At 35.0% G+C, this 24484-nt stretch overlaps 1 pseudogene; it reads right to left on the reverse strand.

Moving 5' to 3' along the window:
• Positions 1-6951: 6951 nt before the first annotated feature.
• LOC123246625 lies at positions 6952-8856 on the reverse strand (annotated as a pseudogene).
• Positions 8857-24484: the final 15628 nt, after the last annotated feature.

Genomic DNA, 24484 nt, shown 5'->3' on the forward strand with positions numbered 1-24484 from the left:
TTAGGAAACATTTATTCCTGTTTTGTAATGTTTTTAATAGACATGGACATTGTGTTTTGGCAAAAGCTTTAATGGCATCTGTTAATAAAATCAAGATAACTTCTTTCTGTCCTTGAATTCTTTTTTATATTTTAACCCTAAAAATGTGTTTTTCCTCTTTATTCCTTGCAAGTTAGCTAATGTTTTATCCTTTTAAAAAAAACAATTTTATCCATTCAATTTTTTATTTGTTTTTTATTGTGTTAAACTCTTTGTATTTTTAGAATTTTCATTTGGTGTTTTTAATTTATTGGTTTTCTAATATTTTTAGTTGAGCTCCTTAATATGTTCTTTCTTTTTGTTGTTAAAAAATGTTTATAAATATAAATTTTCCCCTAAAGACTGCTGTGGCTGTTTCGCAAAATTTATATTGTCTCATAGTTGTCATTATATTAAACAATTATATATGTATGCATACATATATGTATATATATTCACATACATATATACACACATATATCCTGATGGTTCCTCAATATTTGAATTCTTTCTGTGTAGCTACTTAACTTTTTTTAATCTATAAACTCTAAATTTTGGTAATGATATTTATTTTGGAGTTTCAAGAGGTAATAGGTGAAGATTTTCTATTTTTATACTTCTTTCTTGTTAGAATATTTCTGAGTAATTTTCTCAAATGATTATTGAAGTGTAATATTCTTCATGGCTTTTAGATAACTTTATGATTATTAACTTATTTTTCCTTGATTTGATTTCCAGGCCATTTGTTTTTTTATATCAAATATCTTACATTTTCCTATATTTTCTCAATCTTTCACTTTGTTTTAAGAAATTATCAATCCTTCACTTTGTTTTAAGAATTCATTTTATCTCCTGGAGTCATGAATTTCTATTTGGTTCCCTATAATTTTAGGCAGTTTGTTTTAGGTTAAAGTTTTGTACATCTTGTATTCTTTTGATCCTTTTACCCAATCTCTACTCCATAGCTCTCAAATCTTACACGTTTAAATCTCTTGCAACTTTATCTTTCACTTAAGGGGCTCGGGATCATATGTGTTACTTGTCTAAGAGGTAAGATGTTACGTAATAAGGATGTTGTTTAGTGCTGAGGAAGAGTTGAACCATGACAAAATAGAGTGACATTCCACTGAAAATATGTTGGGATTGTCTGGAAACTAGATCATATTGTTTAAAATAGCATACTGTTTTAGAATTCAGCATCTGAGCATTTGGCAGCTTAGTGTTAGAAACATGGCAGCCAAGCCTCTCAGAAAGAAACACTAGAAGTGAGTGGGGAGAAAAGTGCCTGTCTCATCCTACATTCCTTCAGCAGAGAAGAATTCTATTTTCACTAGAGGGTTAGAGGATTTGAAATTTCTCATTAACATCCTGGCATTGCCCTCAGAAATATCAGTATCTTGTGGTAATATCTGCATCAGGAGCCAAGAAAGAACTAGAGACACTGAAGACAGCCTCATCTTGGAAACTCCCCCTTATTATGACTTCTATGGCCTATAAGTTATCTATTTGACAAATGTGCTCTCTAAGCTTATGCCTACTTTCCTCCTGGCCTCTGCAGGTACTCAAGTAAGCCACAGACATAATTTGTACTAATTTTTACAAACTTAGTAAACAGTAATTACAATACAACCTTAGTAAATACTCCTCCATAATTGATATCAACTGATAAGGAAAGGTAGCGGTGGAGGCTCATATTAGAAAAATATGGTCAAACACTCAAACTCTGAGAAGAAATGTAGAGGCCAGACTACCAGTGGAGGCTAGGAGAGTGACTACAGAGCATGTGGCATAGAAGCCCATATTAAAAATCAAGCATTTATTCTAAGTACAGGTCATATAGAATGGGACAAAAGTTCCTTTAGATCAAGTGCCTCTCAACCAAACATAAAAGAAAAAAGATACATACATTCCTGAGAACATATTTTCTTATTTTCCTCATTTCTCTAATTTTTGAAAGATAATATCATTATGTCAACATGCAGTTAGACATCAGAGAGGGATGACCTAATGTGGACAACTCTAAGATTAGAACTATGAAATTAAATCAAAGAGTGCAAAGATATTGAGGAAATATTTTTGTATTAAACCTTTTCCCTTTTTAAGTTATTCAACAAAATATACAGCTTTAACTTTGCACAAAAGCTAGGCACTCAATTAATAATTGATATGAGAAATCTCAAAAGAACTTTGGAGGTATTTCTAGCTTTCTTAATTTCAACTATATATCTTCATAGGTTTTTGAAACCAATTAATTCAACTGTACTCTTTTTCCTTAGAATATATTTCAGACAGATGGTGTTGTTAACATTCCTACAGATTCCTTCATCAAAAACCTAGGAAAACATAAATTTCCTCTATTCTTTTATCTCATCACATAAGACTTAAGAATTACTCAATATTGATTAAATACTAATGTCCTAAATGGCATATATTATCATCACCACTTACAAACTTTTTAGAAAATTATACTGTGTCAATAGAATGGTAGATCAATGGAATAGATTAGATACACAATATACAGATGTAACTGACCTTAGCAACCTAGTATTTGACAAACCCCCAGACCCCACATTTTGGAATATCATTATTTAACAAAAACTGCTTGAAAAATTGGAAAACAGTATGGCAGAAGCTAGGTATAAAGCTAATGAGATAGCCTTATGCCAAGATATGGTCAAAATGGATATATGACTTAAAAAGTGATATAACTAAATTAGGGGAACAGAAGGGTTTACCTGGAAGATCTTTGAAGAAAGGAAGAATTTATGACCAAACAAGAGATAGAGAATATTATAAGATGTAAAATGAATAATTTTGATTATATAAAATTAAAAAGCTTTTGTACAAACAAACCTAATGTAACTAAGGTTAGCAGAGAAACAACAAATGGGGGAAATTTTATAATAGATTTCTCTGTTGAAGGTCTAATTTGTTAAATTTATATAAAAAAGTAAGTCAAATGTATAAGAATATAAGCCATTCCCCAATTGAGAAATGGTCAAAGGATACAAAAAATCAATTTCCAGATGAAGAAATTAAAGCTATCAATAATCATATGAAATATATTCGAAATCACTGTTGATTAAAGAAATGCAAGTTAAAACAACATGGAGGGGCAGCTGGGTAGCTCAGTGGAGTGAGAGTCAGGCCTAGAGACAGGAGGTCCTAGGTTCAAACCCAGCCTCAGCCACTTCCCAGCTGTGTGACCCTGGGCAAGTCACTTGACCCCCATTGCCCACCCTTACCAATCTTCCACCTATGAGACAATACACCGAAGTACAAGGGTGTAAAAAAAAAAAAAACAAAAAAACATGGAGGTACCACTTCCCACCTATCAAATTGGCCAACATGGTATTAAAGGAAAGGGGTAAATGTTGGAGGGGATGTGGCAAAATTGGGACACTAATGCATTGTTGCTGAAGTTATGATCTGATTCAACCATTCTGGAGGGCAATTCAGAACTATACCCAAAGGGCTATAAAACTTTGCATACTCTTTTATCTGGTAATGCCATCACTGGATCTGTATCCCAAAGATGTAATAAAAAAAAAGGTAAATGACCTAATTGTACAAAAATATTTATAGCAGCTCTTTTTTTAGTGGCAGAGAATTGGAAATTGAAGGCATGTCCATCAGTTGGGGAATGACTGAACAAACAAAATAATGGTACATGTTGGTGATGGAATATTATTGTCCTTTAAGAAATGATGAACAAGAAGATTTCAGAAAAAATCTGGAAATATCTGCAGGAAGTGATGTAGAGTGAAATAAGCAGAACTGGGAGAACATCATACACAGTAACAGCAATATTGGACAATGATTATCTGTGAAAACTTGGCCACTCTCAGGAATGCAGTGATTTGGGACAATTCTGAAAAGTTTATGACTGGGAATGCTATCTACCTCCAAAGAAAGAACTGTTGGAGTCATCTTTCACGTGAATATATTTATGGTTTTATTTGGGGGTTTTGGTTATGTTTGAATGTGCTCTTACAACAATAACCAATATGGAAGTGTGTTTTGCATGACGATCAAAATAAAATTTAATTTAAAAAAACTTTTAAGAGGAAAATTTTACTGTATCAATCTAGACTCTAAAGTTTTGTCATCTTTATTGATTTAGGTTGAGCATTAGTGCCATTTAAGGAGAAATTTGAAAAAGAGGAAAAAATAATGGCCATACTTTGTGGGGAGGAGGTTCAAAAAAAATTTGAGGGGAAAAAAAGATTTCACACTTTTAATGCTTTCTCCTCTCCCTCCCAATAACCCTTACCTTCTGTCTTAGAATCAATACAAGTCAATCTTCCAAGGCAGAAGAGTAGTAATGACTAGGCAATTAGAGTTAAATGATTTGCCCAGGGTCACATAGCTAGGAAATATCTGAAGTCAGATTTGAACCCAGGTTCTCTTGTATGCAGACCTAGCACTCTATCTACTGAGCCACCTAGCTGCCACAACACTTTCTAAATTAGAGAATAATTAGATGGTGAGTAAATATCATGCTATTTCTTCACAATATATTGGCCTTATGTTTATTGTACTTTATGGGTTTAGATTCAGGAATAAGGTGTTGATTTTTTTTTCATTGATTTTGTGAAGTCTTGCTATGTTGTGGTTTGGAGTGGGGATACCTTGTTTATGTATTTAATTAAAACACCCAGCCTCCACGTAGGCAAATTGAACTCTCATGTTTTTTTTTAAAAAAGCAAATTATTTTTCCTTTACAAAATATAAATGTTCATTTAAACACTGAAGTAGAAGCATTACCTAGAATTAGCAGAAACAGAACACACAAATAGAATATGCAATTACTTATAATATATAAATGCACATATATACATACATATATAATTTGACACAGAAACTCCCTCCTCAATAATTCATTCCTCCTAATTATCTACCTACTAGCTATAGCCATAATTTGGAATTGTTTCACTCAATGGTGCACTTTCACTTTTCTACGTTGCCCTCACAAAGTCCCTCCTTCCTTTGCTTCCAGTGTCCTAGATTGGGAGCTTGAAGAGATGTTGAATATCATCTCATCCAGTGCTTTCATTTTACACATAAAGCTGAGAATTTGAATAGCTTGTCCTGGAAAACATAGCTAAGTGACCATGGCAAAATTAAAATCGAGATTTTCCTGTTTTCAGATTGAGGGATTTATCTGCGATTCCTGGCCTCCTCTAGGGGCAGCTAGGTGGCACAGCAAAGTGTCAGGCCTGGAGTCAGGAAGACTTTTATCTTCCTGAGTGCAAATCTGGTGTCAGTCACTATCTGGGTGACCCTGGGCAAGTCACTTAACCCTATTTGCCTCAGTTTCCTCATCTTCAAAATGAGCTGAAGAAAGAAATGGAAAACTATTCCAGTATCTTTGTGAAGAAAACTCTAAATGGGCTCAAAAAGAGTCAGACATGACAGAAACAACTGAACAACAACCATGCTTCTCCTCTGCTATCCATCATTCTCTTAAAAAGCCAATACTTGACCTTAGGTCCTCTAATTCTAAGCCTGCAGTAAGTAAGGAGAAAGTTATTCTTGAGTGCCCTGCAGTGAATATGATCAAATGCAATGTTACCATGCTCCACTGAATTATCAAGTCATACATTTTAAATATGTTTGAGAAGGATAGCAGAAACTCCTCTGGAGTTAAAGGACCTGATTTCTTTTCTTTCTTTTTTTTCAGTTTTTACAAAGAGATATTTACTAAAAGCAAAAGTAAAAATAGAAATACAAAATCCAGAGCACACTCTCCTTTCTGCCACCTTGGGGAATAGGCTTAAAACTTAAAACAATTGCCACCAATTTTCCTCCTCTCTAGTTTGCTTCCAAATATATCATCACCTATGGGTAAGTCATTCCCTTGATTGCAAGACATAGTATCTTGGTCACTGAGCCAATCCACTACAGAGACGAGTCAAGCATGTTAATCCTTATGGCTAAATTGGCACCTCACTCAATATGGCGGGGCATAATCTGTCTTGGACTCCCATCACTAAAACTATGGTGACACTCCCAATTTTCTGAAGTCTTAAAGGAACCTGTGCCAAAGGAAAGTAATAGTTTCAAATATTACACCTGAACAAGATAATTCACTTCTCTGGATCTCAGTTGCTTCATCTATAAAATGAAGGCATTGGGCTTATCTAATTGGAATTATCTAATTTCTGAGGTCCTTTCCAGCTCAGGAGCTATGCTCCTATCAAACTACTAGGATACAGAGGATTTCTGCCATCCACATTAGTAAATTAATTATTCACGCTTATGAAAATCACTTATTTTCTTAAGTCCTAAGATATGCAATTAGAACACAATTTAAAGAAATGCAAATGTCTAAGTATGTGGTACTCTTTGTGCTAATTGTCAACCATTAGCAATCACTGTTTAATCTAATCACTCTTTTCTCCAAATCCAGTAGAACTAACTCACTCTTATACTATTTCTTGGAATTCTATCCTGTTCATAGCTCTGGAACATTTCAGATGAGTTTGTTACAAGCCTTTCCTCCAGTTCAGAAGACTTTAGTTTTCCATGGATGCTTTCATTCAGGAAGCAATGCTTGCCACTCTCTTCTTAACTACCAAACCTCTCATAGTTCCAAGAACAAAACTGCTTTTCTGTTCAGTGAACTTGCTGAAAGAAAAAGATTACAGTTGTTTTTTTCTGGATATCACCAACCCAGTAGAATGACAGTCATTTTTCAAATTGGCAGGATTCTCTGTCTGTCTGTCTCTCTGTCTGTCTTCTCTCTTCTCTTTTTTTTTCTCTCTCTCCTCTCTTCTTTCTTCTCTTCTCTCTCTTCTCTCTTCTCTCTTTTCTCTCTCTCTCTTTATCTCTCTCTTTCTCCCTCTCAGAAATTAGTTCATTTATTTATTTGTTTGTTTTAGATAGTCAGGCATTTCAATGATATACTTTTACAAATGGGTTTTAGAAGAATCAAGCAAGGCTACCAGCAATAGAGGCAATGCTAGGCTACAAGTCAGCATAATCCTTGGCAACATGCCCCATAATGACTAAACCTTTCATCTCGCCTTTATTGTTAACAGTGACTCCTGCATTGTCTTAAAAAAATAGAAATACACCGTCGTTTCTCTGATGTGACTTCTGTTGCTATATTATTACCACTGCTGGATGAACCTTATTCTAGAGCTATGGTTTTCCCTTTTTGATTGTGGCCATTATCAGTCATCCATAGCAGCTGCAGGTATTTTCAATTTTCCCTTAATCCCCTTCAAAGAGATGATGTACAGGTTCTTGGTATTTTTGTTATTGGTATATTCAATGACAGTTCCCACTGGGAGACCCAAGGAAATTCTGAACTTTGCTCTCAAAGACCTACTGCATCCTTGCTAGGTTCCCAGAAAGCACAGAAACTCAGAAATCACTTTTAATATTTTTTTTAATTTTCTGGAATTCCTTAACAAGCAATTATTACCAATTCCTAATATAATTTTGCAAAATTCAATTTTACTTCTTTGTAGAAATGATGGGCTATGGGTATGAAGTACTGCATGTATTATCAAATTTTTTCAATATATTGGTAAATTTGGTTAAATAATGTTCTTTCTTTTTGATTCTTTTTTATAGGCTTTTTTTCAGGGTGGAAAAAGGAAATAATATATTGTAACATAAAGATCATGTAAAAACCAAGGACCTCAATGAAAATATTTTTTTAAAAACAAGTAATACAGGAGGCAGCTGGGTAGCTCAGTGAATTGAGAACCAGGCTTAGAGATGGGAGGTCCTAGGTTCAAATCTGACCTCAGATATTTCCCAGCTGTGTGACGCTGGGCAAGTCACTTGACCCCCATTGCCTAGCCCTTACCACTCTTCTGCCTTGAAGCCAATACACAGTATTGACTCCAAGATGGAAGGTAAGGGTTTAAAGAGAAAAAAAAGCGAGTAATACTGTACTGATTAAATAATTCCCTTGACAAGGTATGATTTATCTATAAAACTGTTTTCTGTTAGGGCTTCTTTGAAACACAAGTAAACTGAAATAATAAGGTTTTAAGACAAAAACAAAGTTGTTTCTCTATATATTTTACAGGAGATATCAGTAAGTATTCTTTATTTTTTAAAACCCTTAACTTCTGTGTATTGGCTCCTAGGTGGAAGAGTGGTAAGGGTGGGCAATAGGGGTCAAGTGACTTGCCCAAGGTCACACAGCTGGACGTGTCTGAGGCCAGATTTGAACCTAGGACCTCCCGTCTCTAGGTCTGACTCTCAATCCACTGAGCTACCCAGCTGCCCCTAAGTATTTTTTAAATGTACAGACAGTTCTCACTTTACAGCGGATCGTTCTGCATATCTCTACAGTTTTTATTTAACCCATCCACTTCCTCTAGGTTATGTAACAAAGGCATACCCAGAATAATACTTTTGCACAAGCCCTAAAGAATACTAAAATGCAGAATACTAAATTCTTTTCCATTATAATAAAAGAATTATGAAATAAAGATAGTTAATGATAAAGTATGCACAGTACTGTAGAGTAAAATTAAGATAGTTGTACTGTCTTGCTCCTTCTCTACTCGATTTTTCTAGCCTTCATCCCTGTGGTGGCTGTATAATTTTTTTTTTTATTAATCTGTCAAGATGTTTGGACAATGGCTTTCTTTTTCTCCCCTGATATATCTGATAACAGAAAGCAATGTTATCTTCAACTAGTCTTTGAATTTTCAAAAATCTTTCAATATTTGGATCCATCTTTTCAAGAAAAAAAATCACTCAAATGATGAAATGCTTCTGCCAACTGCATTTTGTGAACCTTTTCCATTCAACCTTGGATTCCGAAGCTTCCTGTTCTTCTGCTGTCTTTGCAGCTAGCAGCTCAATCATATCCTCATTCAGAATCCTTATTCGGATTTCTTTCAGAATTCTTTACATAAAGTTGAATTTGCATAATGCAAATTTACACAGTGAGAACTGTTGGCATGACAGTAAGGTCATAGTATTTTATATTATTCACTCATTCTCACACTATTTTCATGCAAAGTAACTATATACGAGTTTTTCAAATGCATTTAAAAGAAAATTCACTAGCAAAATGGACCACATAACAAAAATTTTTAAAAGTCAAAATTCATCTGGAAGCCTGAAACTCTCTTTTTTTTTTGTTCAGCCAAGAAATGGCACACCATCTATCACCATTTTCTTGGCTTCCTTCAAGACTCGTCTTAAATCTCACCTTCTCCATGAGGCCTTTTCCAGTCCCCACAGTTTCTTCCTTTCAGATAATCTTCATCTGTATGTTCTGTGTTCCTAGTTATTTGGATTGTTTCCCCCATTAAAATATCTGCCGCTTCAGGACAGGAATCATGTTTTTGTCCTTTTATATACTCAGAGTATAGTATTAGGGGTAAAATTAGGTATTGGGCTTTTATAAGTGAGTGACAGGAGGGAATCCTGTTATCCTTAAAGACTGTATTAGGCACAGATTAGAATTTGGAGCCAAAGCTGCTGCTAGAATTCTCAGGTGGATGTAAGAGTTGGAGGTTTTCAGCTGTAGCTCTGGACTCTCTCTCTCTGGGCTAAATAAGGTGTGAAAGGCAGTTTTTCCTTAGCTCTCTGGAAAATTCCCTGTGAAACCTTTGGGAATACCAGATTGGCAATTGGGGAAGAGAGAGGTGACTGTTTGGCAGTGGCTGAAGTGAAAAGATGGACTGAAAGAAGAAAAGATCTTTTTCTCTGATCTCTGTGAGCTTTGGCCTTTCCAGGTGGGTAGCCATTCCTGCCTCAAGCAGAACCAACTTTTGGCAAGACTGGCAGTACAGCTGTTGCGGAAATAACTACAATCTTGAGACAGTATTTTTAAGACATATAAGGAGATCAGAGTAGACCAGGGGAAACGCTGTGCATGAAGAAAGGCTGCAAGGACTAGTGGGAATGGGTCAAGGTACTATCCCATTAGCATTAGGGATATTTCCTATTAAACTTTTTTACCTTTCCTACCACCCTTTAAACTAGATAACCATTGAAGCTCCTTTAACTCAAAGAAACTAAGTATTGTCCTTTCTCTAAGTTCTGGGTCATGAGAATGATCAATGATTTCCTCAGTGGATGAGGAACTCTCAAGATCAAAGAAATCAACCAAACAATTGAAAAATATTTATTAACTATACCTCAACAATATTTTAATACTGCTAAGAAATGGGAATACAAAAACAAAAAGTGAAACAATCTGTGAGCTCAATCTTGGGAAGATTGAAAGTTGCCTGAAGCATTTGAATGCTAAATGATTTGTCCCAAGGGCACACAGAACATGAGTGGAGGCTCTATTTGAATCTGAGTCTTCCTAATTCTAAACCCATAACTTTATGTTATATCTCACATTGCACCACATTTTTGTAATATTTTCTAAAAATGAAGGTGGTATGAATAATGCAATTGTTTCTTTTCCTTTTATTTGACTTAAGGGACTCAAAGCAGGCCAACTACTTTTCACTTATCAAAATGAAAATTATGAAATATGCATCCCAAAAGTTACTAGGCCAAAGAGCTCAATTTATCTATTTACTCTATATTATTATATGTTACATGGGAGGCATTTCTGGCTTTGTATTTCATAGAAATGATAATATTGAACAATTAATGAAACCCATTAGCACTTTTCTCACAGCTACAGGGACTTGTAAACTATGTGTGTTAATTAGGATGGAATCACTGGCATATTTAGACATCTGATGCAATTTTTTAAAATTACAAATCAAGAGATTATGAGAAAAGCTAAGCATAAGTCTTCAGGTGGTGGAGGTATTTCAGGAATGCCAGCATTAAAGAAAAATTAACAGTACTGTTTTAACTTAGCTAATTTGCACTTAGCCACATGCAATCTATTTGTGTACACCCAGATGCCCTCTTTAAAATGGGCTCATTTTTATTTCCATATCAGTTATTTATAAAGTTGGTGGAAAGTGATCATAACTGTTCTAATCATGACAAGAAAAGATGAAGTTTGCCACCCTCTTGTGTCCACACCAAATATATTTTTTTCATACCACTTCTCTCCCCACTTGCTCATGGGTGGATTTGGCACAGTGATTCAGACCAATGACAACTAGATGGCTCTTACCTGGATATACGGTGCTAAAAATACACCATATTATCATACCTATGAGTGAAAAAATATAATAATGATGATGATGATGATGATAACTCTCATTGACATAGCATTTACATAAAGGCACTGTGCTAATCACTCCATAATTAATTATAATTTCAATGGATTCCTACAACAACCCTTGTGGGGACAGGGAAATGAGGGTGGTACTATTAAAATATCCAAACCAATTCAAAGGATTTCACCCTTCCTGGCTAAATACAACTTGGAGAAAGACAGGCAATCTAGTGGCTGACTTCCAGCTATTATTAATAATCAAAGAATATTTTCTAGTTATTTGTTAAACAGTATATTTTCCCAAATTACAGGCTTCTGTGGGCTGCTCACCAAGTTGGCCAATTCTCACAAACAATTTTCCCTGCGCTTCATTATTGTTAAAAAGCTTATTCCCTGCCCACTCCCCCCAGCACAAAATGTGTTTGTTCAATTGGCTAAGAAAATGGCTTTTACTTTATAGAAATTATATTCATCAGTTATGAATTGCCTTGCACCTATAAAATCCATTGAAGCTGCTTAACAAATAAGAAGAATATAATGACTTGCAGTCACTGCTCATGTAACTCAAATAATGAACTCCTCATGCATTTAGAATGCTTAGGTGGCATAGTAACTAGAGCATTGAACCTGGAATCAGGAAGAATTGTGTTCAAATCTGTACTTGGACAACTACCAGATAAGTTACCCTGGGCAAGTCATTTACTCTCAATCCACCTCAGTTTCCTTATATATAAAATGTGGACAATATTAGTATATAAGCCCCAGAATTTTATGAGGATAAAATGAGAGAATAGTTATAAAAGAACTTTGCAAAATTTAAGGTATTATATGAATGCTAGCTTTAATTATCAGCCATTATAGTCCATTTCTAGGACTTTAAGCCAGCATGCTCTCCCTCATCAAGCCTAAATATACTGGATCTCTGTGGGTTGGATCTTCCCAACTCAAAAGGACCAAAATGACATCAGGTGATATCTCTTGACTCACAAATAAGTTGCATTTAAGTAAGGTAGAGTTGCACAAAGTTGGCAGCCCTACTCTCTCTTCTAGAGTAATCAAATTTCAGTGGCAATAAAAAATTCAAGATAATTGGTGATGATTCAGGATACAGTGGATGACCTTCAGTATTTAACCAAGCTCTAAGTGCCCCACGGTGACTGATTCTACCACCTTCATTGACATTGAAACACACTGCTAATCTACCCCTTCTACTGAGGTCAGTCTTCATAGGGTAGACAACCCCCTAATTCACCCATGGGTTTAAGGCTCTTTAGTTACTCTCAATCTGGTTTAGTCCACTTGCAGAGATAGTTTACCAGGGTGCAACCTGTACTCATGCTACAGCTCCTTGGAGTCATAGGTAAGAGCTCGGTGACAGGTAGTCACCAAAAAAGGAAAGCAGTCCTGGAAAGGGTTTACCAAGCCCTCACACCAGAGATACTAGTCTTCCCTGAGTACCCCATACACCTCGTGGAGTTAGGAGAGGAGCAAAAGATGACTGGCTTGGATACTTCCTCAAAAATGAAGTCCCTGGAATAATTCACCAATGGGAGGAGGGAACTTCTTGGAGAGAGGAAATCTTTTAGGGTCAGAAGATGAAGTACAGAGAGGCCAAGACAGAGCTGACATGATAGTTTTTGTTATTATTCACAGTCTCCATACTATTTCCCCAAATCATACTTAATAATAAAGAAGCTACAAATCTATGAATCTAGTTTGGATTATTTTCCCCTAAAATGTATCGCCTTTGATTTGTCCACACAGACATATCATTTGCCATTTTTTTCTCCTTCACACTACCTCACAATACCATCCTATAGTTTCAGTCCCTTTCAGTTCTAAATCTAGGAGCCTATGATCTCTGTCAGCTTCAGATTTGCTACCCATTAGAGTCTGATACCATCATTTGTAAACTTGAAGATTTTACCATATACTCCTTCTTTCAGGTCATTTGTAAATTTGTAAAAAGGTACAAATCCCAGGAGGGCCTCATTGTTTACATTTCTCTATCCATTGTGAGAAAAAAATCTTATTTCCTTAAAGAAAAAAGTTTCTGGAAATAGCTGTTAAAATTCAGATTCAGTCTGAGTCCTTCTGGGAACAGTAAAAGAAAGTTAAAAACAAAATTTGTAGTTAAGTTAGCTCCAAATAGTTCTCAATTATTTTGCAATTGTGGAAAAAACCCAGATGAAGAAAATTTGAATCTCCCAAGGAAATATTTCTTCCTCTACTCTCCCATTGATAATAGCTTTTTATCTTCCCTTGGCAGCCTGGCAGTTGCAGGATAATACATCAAAAAAAAAGGCGTTTAATTCCTCTGACACCAGAGCTCTGGGTACATGCTCAGTGTTAATGTGACTCCATCAGCATCAGTTGCCAATACAATGTGAAATGAACAGCCATTGTGTTACTCTATTGTTGCCTGATGCTATTTTCCTGTAAATGGTTCTCTGGATCATTGCATTTACTCTAAGTTCTGCTTTCCTAATTTAACAAAAAGATTGATCATTTACCCTTTTGTCTGTTGTCTCTTCCAACAAGTGCACTCTTGCTTTCATTTTGTAAATGTTACTTCCACTTAAAAAATAAACAAAAAAGGTCAAACAGCTTCCTTCACTGATTTGGGGAGGGGTTGATTATACAACTCTGAAGATGGATGACATAGCTTTGCTTTTTCAATCCTTTGTCATTTAATTTTTCTCAGAAAGATTCCAACAAGGACATTTTGGACCACACAGTAACTTTTGTAAGAGAAGTGATCAAAGGAATCTTTGATCAATTTGAAAAGCCCTCCAAAGAATTCAATGAGATTCCTGAACATGGAATTTTGCTGAAAGGGCATCTCCCAGGAGAGCACATATGAGTTCATGCTTTTCTGAACTGGTTGGTCCACAGTGATGAGGATACTTCCAATATGATTAGAACCTGAGTCAAGGGGTTGAGACTACTTTTCAGAAGAGCTGCTTTTCCCTCAGTCTCTAAAAATGAATTGTGAAATGGCTCACCTATTTTTTTTCTTATCCTATGTTTTCTCTCTCTCTTAGATTTCCACACAGGAATGCAGCAAGTTGAGGAAGGTGAGGAAAGAAATACTACTTCTCTGGCACCACCTCACACATTGGCTAAGTAACAGAAAATGGCACCTTATAGAAGAACATAATAAGCAACAAATATTTAAGAATAGATTGTACTGGCCTTGGCCTTCAAAGCTCTAAGTTTAATAGTTTAAAAAAGATTCAGAATTCCTATATTTGAGATCCACCTAACTGTGGAACCTAATGTTTTCATTGAAAAAGGAAGAACAATTCCTATAGAGGATAATCATACACCTGCTATACTAAACCCATGCCAAAGTTCATATTTCTTGCTCTACTTTGGGAGAGTAACATAACTAAAAGCAAAAAATAAGAAAAATTTAAATAGACATTTGGATTTTAAAAACAATGAAATGAAACACTAGCCAATTTTATTTTTAAGAGGAAAACCAAGTCAACAAAAGCAAAATGAAAAAAGACAATTCACAAAAAATGAAGAAGAAATTAAAAAATGATTAGAGGTTATTTTGACCAACTCTGTGACAAGAATATTGACACATAAATAAAGTACACACATATTTGCCAAAAATTTAATATTCAGATTAGCAAAAAATCCAGAAATTTTGAGTTAGCTCACCTTAGGAAAAAAATTTAACATATTATAACTTCCAGAAAAAAAGTTGTATGAATGGTCTTCCAAGTGATCTTATTACCAAACATTAATAGAACAATTGATTCTAATTGTACACAAGCTATTTGTAAAAAAGGAGGACATAATAGATCCTACCAAGTTCCTTCTATAATACAAATACAGTCCTGAAACCTAAAGCAGGGTGCAGGGGGGAGACAAATCATAGAATGAAAACAATAAGCAAATGTCTCTAATGAATATTTTAATCTAAAACATTTAAATAAAATATTAGTGATAAGGGCAGAGTAATGTATCAAAATTCTGTACTGTAATTTATTTATATGTACTGTATTTATTCTGGAATATAGATTTGTTTTAATATTAATAAATTTGTAGACATAACCTACCATATTAAAAATAACAAAAATCACATTATGGCAAAAGAAACAGAAAGAGCTTTTGACAAAACAAAACTTATATTTATGGGGGGAAATTTACATACACATAAACCCAGGAAGAAATTAAACTTTCTCTAATATGGTAAATGTTTTCTATATAGAATCAAGGGCATTATATGTTAGGGGGATAAACTAAGTGGTCTTTTCAATAAGGTCAGGAATAAAACAAGGATATTCATTATCTTCACTATTGGACCCAGTGATAGAAATGCAAGATATAGCAATAACAATATGACAAACATAAATTGAGAAAATAAGCATAGATCAAAATGAAACAAAGCTATCACATTCTTCAGATGATGTGGCTTATTTATATAACTCTAAAATGTTAAGTTACAACACATAAATAAAACCATCTTTCAGTACATTATCAATAAAGCCCAGGAATAGATGGGAAAATAAATTCCACTAAAAAAACCTACGGAATTTATTAAACACTGGAAAGATAAATTCCACTAAAAAAACCTACAGAATTTATTAAATACTTGGAACTCGTATCTACTAACACACAAGACAAATATAGTTAAAATATCACCCTGCCTCATCTACTTGTTCAATGACATCCCAATTAACCAAATTACCAAAAAATTATTTTATTGAACTAAAAATATAGGAAGAAAATATTGGGGGAAATAGTAAATTTGGAAAAACAAGATTATCAAAGGAATTAATCAGGGAAAAATTAAAAAGAAGGACATTTAGGAGTACAAGATTTTGAACTACATCATGAAGCAGTAATGATCAAAACTATCTGGTATTGATTGAGAAATAGAAAAGTAGATCAGTGGGACAGAAGTGACATACAACAAAAAGTTGTAAAAGATTATAGTAATATCATCAGTCCAGAGCCAAGATGGTGAAGTAGAAGTGGGGAAGCTCAAAACCACCATGAGAATCCTCTTACCAATCTTAAAATAACAACACAAAATATTTTGGGTGTTCAGTAGACCTAGAGGAGGACCTCTGCTGGCAGGGGAAGTCCTCCGTGTTGACTTCAAGGAGACTGACTAGCCCTTGCCAGAGCTCAAGGAGGAATCCTAGAGTACTGCAGTCTATTGTATGCTGTATGCCTGACCTGATCAAGGCCAGAATGAGAGGAAAATATACCCAAGCCTAACGCTAGAATTTGAGCTATCAGTAGTCTCAGGGGGTAATTCATTCAGCAGTGGGAGGTGTTTTTCAGAGATCCCAGCTTATAGGCTGTCATACTATCTTGGAAGAACTAAAATTTACAGAAACCCAGAAATAAGACTGAGGGTAGAATCAAGGAAGGATTGAAGTTTAAGAGGGTGCCCTAACCTCCCAGAAATAGAACCTACCTTTTAAAAGACTGGGAAAATGAGCAGATATTAAAAAAACAACTAACAATAGAAAATGTTTATGGTGACAAAGAACAAGGCACAGACACAAAAAGGGAGAGTGAAAGCAAAGAAAACACATGCAAAGTCAAGAAGAAAAATATGAATTGGACTCAGGTTCCGGAAGAACTCAAAAAGGATTTCAAAAATCATTTAAGAGAGACAGAGGGAAAATGAGGAAGAGAAATGAAAGCAATGCTAGTATCTGCTAGGTGCCCTGCTGACTGCTTTGTTCTGGGGCTTAGGTCCTCGTTTGGACTTGGGCAGGGAATCAGAGCCTCCTTCTTGGCCTGCACCAGTCACAGACTGCCCTGTGCTAGGGCTTGGGACCTTGTTGTAGATTTCAGTTGTGGCTTGGAACCTTAAGGGATGTGCAAAGAGTTGCACTGCTGTTGACTTACACAGGTTCTCAGGGTCTGGACATTGGCTTGGACCTGGGTTCAGGTCCTGGAGCCATAGATTTGGGGTGTGGGAGCTATTGACCTATGCAGGTACTTTTTGGTGGGGCTTTTCTCTCCTCCTTCCCCAGTGAACCAGATTCTCTCTGCCTACCTTTTCAGTTGTTTTCAGCAGGAAAGTTGCTTCTCTCCATCCCATTGTTGGTTATCTCACTCCATTATTCCTTTTGAAGTATTATTTTAAGTATTTTAAGTATTATTTTAAGATTGATTGGAGAGGATTTGAATGATTTTGAGCTCTCCCTACTTCTACTCTGCCATCTTGGTTCTGCCCCTGGAAGTCCCTCCAAGTGATTTTGCAGGTATTATTTGAAGGGAACCTGAGAAATGGGGGGGGGGGGAGGGAATGTTTGCAATAAGTTTCTCAAATAAAGGTATTGGATTCAAGACAATAAGGAAATGATTCAAATTTATGAAACAATAATTACCCAGTAGAAAAATGGACAAAGATATAAAGAGGCAATTTTCAAAGGGAAAACAATCGAAATTATCAAAAGCCATATGAAAACTCCAAATCACTAATATTTAGCAAAAATTAACTAAAACAACACTTAGGCTCAACATCAGATGCATCCAATTGGCAAAGATGACAAAAAAGGGAAAGGAAAAATATAGGGACTAGAGGGGAAACAGTTACATTAATGTGCTGTTAGTAAAACTGTAAAGTGGATCAGCCATTCTGGAAAACTATTTGGAACTCTGCTACAAAATTATTAAGCAATAAATATCCTTTTATGTAACTTTTTCCCCAAAAAGATTGAAGGGGAAGAGACCCATGTACTAAAATATTTATAGCAGCCCATTTTGTAGTGACAAAGTACCAGAAACTGAAAATATGCCTATCAATTGAGGAGTAGTTGACCAATTGTTTATATAGGAAAACAATGGAATATTATTAAACTATAAATTTGATGACAGGGAAAGTTTCTGAGAAATTTCAGAAAACTTATATGAACTGCTAGGAGTGAAATGGTCAGAATCAGAACAATTTATATATACTAGTGACAATGTAATAAAAAAAAAAACTTTCAAAGACCGAAGAAGCCTAAACAATGTAAAAACTATCCATACAATCAGTTGTTATTCACGTCTTGACACAGAGATGATGGACTTATGATGCAGAATTAGACAAACATTTTCAGACATGATTAATGTGAAAATTAGTTGTGCTATCCTTTGAATATATGTTACAATGATTTTGCTCTTCCTTTTCATTTCTTTCTTTTCATCTGTTAAGACAGAGGAGGGGTGAAAGAAAGAAGAGTCATAAAGTTCCAAGACCAAAATGAGAAAAGAAAAAAAGGAAGACCAGAAGAAATTACAGATAAAGATCCATGTTGAATTTACTATTCATTTAAATAAAAAAGCATTCTGTACATAAAAGGCAGTAGTTTCATGCACAATTCCCTCTATTAAATCAAAATAATAATCTTTACTCTTTTTTCAAGTTCAGAATCTTAAAACAATATTTTTAAAGGGGGAAGGAAATGGTCTGGATTAGTGGGCGAGAGAATAGAGAAATTCTGTGCTCTCATTAAGCTAACTTTCTACCTAATCTGATCCTGAGAAATAACTTCATAGTCCCTTCACCAGTGACATGGACAAAGCTGCAGAGTAATTTTGTTTTTGTTTTCTGCAGTCATGTCTGATTCTTAATAACTCCATTTGGAGTTTTCTTGGCAGCAATACTAAACTGGTTTGCCATTTTCTGCTCAAGCTTATTTTACAGATGAGGAAACTGAGTGTTTTGTGAGAAGCTGAAGAGAATGACCAGATATCTGTAGCAGCTGGACTCTCTCCTCTCCCACACTGACAGGTATGAGTGAAGAGGGTGGGGCATAAACTGACTCAGTGCTCCTTTCTCCCCCCTCCCAACAAACAGTTAGAGATCAATTGAAAATGGTGGTTGATCTGATAACTTCTGCGAAGGCTAGACAAAGCTATTCTCCTTAAGATGTTTACTTTCTCAACTTATTTCCCCACAGGTTTGACTAGGGAAGATAGGAGAATCTTGATATCTAGGAGCTATCAGGGACAGAACGAGGATCTGACTTGTATGGCCTGGCAACTGAAGGAATTTAGCTCAAGATGGTTGTGAGTATTCCCAAAAAAAATAGCCAGGCACAGCTATCCAAAGATGAAGGTTTACTGATAAAAGAGGAAGGGGAAGGAAGGGAGGTTTGTCTTGGATTAGGATAAGATCTGGGAAGCCCTGAACTGTTAGGTAGAAACAGACCCTCCCCCTTCAGGAGAGAGTGGCAGACTGTGTAATTAGTTTGCCCTCAAAGCTTATAATTAATCACTTCTTATGTCTAAATAATTAAATGGTAACAATAATGCTATTGCTGGAAAGGTCTTACTCAGCTAAACAGGCTAACTGCAGAGAAGAACCAAAATGGCTTTTGCCACCAGACCTCCAAAGCTATCCAGAACTGGGATTAGCAAGCAAGGTGATCTGCTCACTTCCAACCCCAAGAACCAACTGCCCTTAAATGCCCCAAACTGCCCCCTAATCCAGAATTCTCTGGGGGGGGGGCTCCCTGGAATTCTGGGTTGAAGCTTGACCTTGTATCTTGCAGGAATTCCACCCTGCCATTTTCCATATTACATGAGGCAAGCAGGGTTAAGTTTCTTGTCCAGAGTCACATAGCTAGTAAGTGTCTGAAACCAGCAGAGTAATATACCGAAGTGTGATTTATTTTAAGTAATCCACATTCCTGTTATTAGAAAAGAGAAAAGAATGTTACCCTCCTGCTGAACACAGAAGTAGAAGAAAGGAGGCAAAAAGAGGAAAAATGAATGACATCATGTAAGGATACTTACATGGTGTTTCTAGAAATATGAACTAAACAGTTTCTTTGCCCTCTGGTATGCGGAGTAAAATAGAATTTGATGTTTGTCACTAAGAAATAAAAAGATGGCTGACCCCTGATAAGAGCACTGGTTGGGAAAATAGATATGAGATAAGAGTCTGGGCCTGAGAGGTCTTTAAAAATATTCATGGGTTAGATGCTCACAGCTGGGAGCAGAAAAAGATGAACAGTGGTGACTAGAAGAGAATGAAATGAGATCACAGAAAATTGTATCTATTCTAGGACTGATTGAAAATTATGGAACACTGACAAAAGGTTCAGTAGACAGTGAAGTACCCTCTAGTAATATTTCCACTTAAAGTACATTCCTTAACCAAAAGCATTGCTGATGGTATTTATAGAAAAGAGAAAATGGAAAGGAAGAAGGATGCTATAGTTATTCAATTATTGACTTTATATACACTGTAAAAATTAATTTTTAAGTGAATGCATTATGAATGGGAAACTATTTTGTATGACTATCTATTTTTATGGAGAGAAAAATACAAGTATTTTTTTTATTTTTTTAGAAAAATGTTTTCCATGATTACATGATTTATGTTCTTGTTATCTCTCCCCCCACCTTCCTACCCACCCCAGTAGCTTACACACATTTCCACTGGTTTCGAGAAAAATACAAGTTTTAAGCAAGAAAATAAATCACAATTTGTGTTTTGTGTTACTACAAAGAATGCTAAATCAGGGAATTTTTTTTGGTGATTCTGGATCAAAATCTATGACTATGAATTCACTGGTATATGGAATCCTTAAATGAAGTTATGTGAAGCAATGGAGAGAGTGCTGAACTTGGAGGCAGGGACACCTTAATTAAAATCCTGCCTCAGACATTTGTTAGCTATATAACACTGGACATATCAATGAAGTACTCTGGGAATCAGTTTTATAATTGAGACTCAGAACTCTCAAAAGTTCCTTCCAGAACTAAGTTTGTGATATGAAATCTCCCCTTTTTGATGAAAATTGGCATCTATTCCTTAACTTTAGTCTGCAACTCTTGCCTGAGTCACTGAAAGTTTAATGACTTGCCCAAGATCATGCAGTCAAAAATATATTAGAAGGGGGGCAGGTGGGTTGCTCAGTGGATTGAGGGCCAGGCCTAGAGATGGGAGGTCCTAGGTTCAAATCTGACCTCAGACACTTCCCAGCTGTGTGACCCTGGGCAAGTCACTTGACCCCCATTGCCTACCCTTACCACTCTTCTGCCTTGGAGCCAATACACAGTATTGACTCCAAGACTGAAGGTAAGGGTTTAAAAGAAAAAAAAAATATTAGAAGCAGGATTTAAACTCAGGTTTTCCTGACTGTAAGGACAATTCGTTGGTTTTTTCTTCACTTATTAGGAAAAAAGCAAATTTTCAATTCTTTTGAAATATTAGAGTTAGATATTAGAATTAGAATATTTTAAATGAAGATTAGGAATTTGTAAGATGTCTTTTGATTCCCTGGAAAAATTTGCATACTTGATTTTAGTTAGGGAAATTTATGCCTTGTGCAATGATTAAAAAATGAAAAGAAATTCCTCTAGATGCTCTTTAGAAAATCTAGATCATAATGACATTGTTATTGCTTGGAAATTTAATGTAATTATTTTTTCTAAATACTGTGTTATTCTGATTGAATACACCAAAGCAGATTGAAGAGGTGAACAGAATGTTTTGCTGTGTGGGAAGCTATTTAAGTGAATCAGTTCCTCATATATTTCATTTTCCAAATGTGTTTTTATCATAGTGAAAAAATATGAAAAATTTATCTATTTTTGCCACTAACATAGGTAACAAAAAACTCTGTTGTACAACTATGATATATAAATGATGGAAGGGGAAAAGAAGAAGAGAAATCATGTTCCTAGGCATTTTCCTGTGGTACACTCCATCTACTTTAGCTGACAATCATACTAAATGTGGTTTTATCCATGCTTCCCTTCCAAAGAGATTGTCCTGAGGCATCTGATCTGTTGTCATTAACTGTCTTGAATACTTTATAGATGGTGCAGAAAGATAGTAAAATATCATTATAAGAAATGAATTTATCAAAATGGATACTGAGAGGATACAGAAGTCTCTCATCTGAAACAAATATAATTTGGTAGAATTTACATCATTTCCTTTTTATTTATTGCATTTATTTATAGTGTGTCTATAGACACTCATTGGGTAATTTTTATTTCTTAAGAGCCACACAGTAGTGTAACCATGTTGTGGAAATGAGAATAGATGGATGAGTCATTTGGAAATTTATTTTTGTGAATGTATGGCCCCATAAACTATTCTCAAGCTAAAGAAATATTAAAGGCTATTTAAGTACGAATATTGGAAATCACATGAATAACTATTTTCCACAAACCTCTCCAATGCCACAATCTCAGAAGGAGGAACTACGACTTCAGAAAAAGAAAAGATAGAATCATCGTTCAAGATAGAAATCTCATGATATAACACTGAGCAACTTTATAGTTTATATAGTTTACACTTGGAATTTGCACTAAGCATCCCCAACCCCTGCCCCTAAGTCAGGATGCATAATGGGAGCAAGTAAGAAGAATTTAGCAAGTCTGTGCTTTTTGGTCCTTAAGTGGGGGGGGGGGGTACCTACCCAGTCCTTCTTGGTCTATGGCTCAGCCTAAACTGAAAATGCAATTTTTAAAAATAAGTAGCAATAAATAAACAAACAGAAGCACAAAAATCAAAATCTTAACATTTAAAAACTCAAAAGAAAAAAGTATGAGGTTTGAAAGCCATGTGAAGATTATTCCAAATTATGAGGAGCAAGAAAATTGAAAATCAAAACAACTTTCAGGTTTCACCTTAAACCCAGGAAGCTGGCAAAGGTAAAAACATTGAGAATAGTCGCTGATAGAGGGGCTGAAGAAGGACAGACGTAGTGATACTCTCTGGTCCTATGAACTGATCTCATTATTCTGAAAAGCAATTTAGAATTAAGCTACAAAAATGAGCAATAAGTTTCTACATTTTTTTACCTTGGAATTCTAGTGGTAGTCATTTCAAAAAGAGGAGGGTGAAGGTCTCATATGTACTAAAATATTCATAGCAGTACTTCTTATAGTAGAAAGTGAAAACAAGATCAATGCCCCTTGAATGAGGAATGATCAAGTGAACTAAGACATATACATGAATATAATAGAATCTTATTCTGTCATATGAAATCTTAAGTATGAAGAATTCACAACAGGCTTATGAACTGATGCAAAATGAAATAAGCAGAAACATGAAAACAATGTACAAAATGAGTATAACAATGTAAATGGGAAAAATATAAAAATATAATGAAAGGTATATATATATATATATATATATATATATATATATATATATATATAGCCAAGTTTAACTGAAAGTTGAAATAATAAAATGTATTTTCCTCATTTATTTATAGAACTGAAGGAGTATAGATAGGGAGCACTATATATGTTTGTGGAATTGCTTATGTTCCTCTCTTTTAACAATTTCTTTGTTTACAAGAGTTAGCTCACTGGATAGGGGAGTGAATGATATATATGGGAAATTAATTTGATATTTTAAAAAGATCAATAATTTTAAAGAAACTTAAACAATAGACAAAGTTGAAAATAAAATATAGAAATAATAAACAAAACTAAATAGAAAAATGAAGATGACTATCAGGAGGGAAACATAATTAACAAAATAACTAATCCCTCAGGGAAATACTTCTGAGACCTATTAGAACCCAGGGTCTAAATTATCTTTCAGGGAGATTGGTTTGAATCCTATTTAAGGATCAGTTCAGAAGACATCTCAATTAAATTACTCCAACTTTACTATTTGCAAGTACATTGGTCAAAGTCAATGAGAGGGAAATTTTGCTAAAACCAGAGTAAACTGACAGATACTAAACATCATGAAAATAGCAAATCATTGGTGTTTCTGAGTTCAGCCTTATTTCAATACAATCCCTAAAACTGGGGATATGAGCATTTAAGATTTCAAGTGAAATTGTATTTTAAGATTATCTTTAAATATTCTTTATTGATGGTATTACCACTGGAACTCTGGAACCCTACTCTAGCTCACTAGGATTATGCCTTCAAGAATCTGGATTTGATTCTTTTGGAAGGCAGAGAAAAATAGCAAATATAAACTTCTAATTATTTTTTCCTTAAAGTCAAGGTACAAGTAATTAGCTATACTCTGGGCCTAAAGTCAAGAAAACTTAGATTAAATCCAGCCTCAGACACTTACTTACTAGATGCATAATCCTAAGCAAGTCACTTTACCTCTATTTATCTTAGTTTCCTCACTGTAAAAAGTGGGTAATAATAGCAACTACCTTTCAGGACTTTTGTGAGTATTAAATGAGGTAATATTTGTAAAATGTTCAGCACAAAGCACAGCACAGAGTAGATACTTAATAAATCCTTATTTCCTCCAAAATGGTTTGGGAAATAAATCCATAGATCTAGCAAATAATCAGAGGAGCAAGATTACAGCCAATGACAAGGGGTAAAGAAAGAAAAATATGAGTAAACAACATAAAAAGAAAAAAAGAATTTACAATCAAC

Source organism: Gracilinanus agilis, chromosome 4 (genome assembly GCF_016433145.1).
Source record: "Gracilinanus agilis isolate LMUSP501 chromosome 4, AgileGrace, whole genome shotgun sequence".
NCBI classification, from domain to species: domain Eukaryota; kingdom Metazoa; phylum Chordata; class Mammalia; order Didelphimorphia; family Didelphidae; genus Gracilinanus; species Gracilinanus agilis.